This window comes from Solanum tuberosum, unplaced genomic scaffold (genome assembly GCF_000226075.1).
Source record: "Solanum tuberosum cultivar DM 1-3 516 R44 unplaced genomic scaffold, SolTub_3.0 scf00394, whole genome shotgun sequence".
NCBI lineage: Eukaryota > Viridiplantae > Streptophyta > Magnoliopsida > Solanales > Solanaceae > Solanum > Solanum tuberosum.
Window position 1 is genome coordinate 353,534 of NW_006239329.1, and position 474 is coordinate 354,007.

Genomic DNA, 474 nt, shown 5'->3' on the forward strand with positions numbered 1-474 from the left:
ATCGGTTATTGGTCAAAATCAAAACCAAACCAACTTAATCGGTTTTAAAATTATCAAAACCAAACCAAACCAAATATAATATACATTTATCGGTTTGGTGATTATCGGTTTCGGTTTGGTTTGGTTCGGTTATTCGGTTATTAATCATACACAAAAATAAAAGAAACAATTCATTTAAAATGTGAAAAAAGTGACAACAATCCATTCAAGACGAAAAATAGTTAGAATGACTTAAATTACTGAACTTTCGATCACTAAATTTACTATCAATAAAGCTTTAAATTTCACTATATTGGCCTAGAAGGAAGAGACAATAACATTTCCAGTCCCACAAAGAATTGACATAGACAATCATATACATGAAATCAATAAGATAAATGTTTCATCTTGGGCATTTTTTGCTTTCAATAAGTAAATTATAAAGAATTTTTTAATGAAAAATGTGTATAAGATCTTTAAAAATTGTTTATAAAA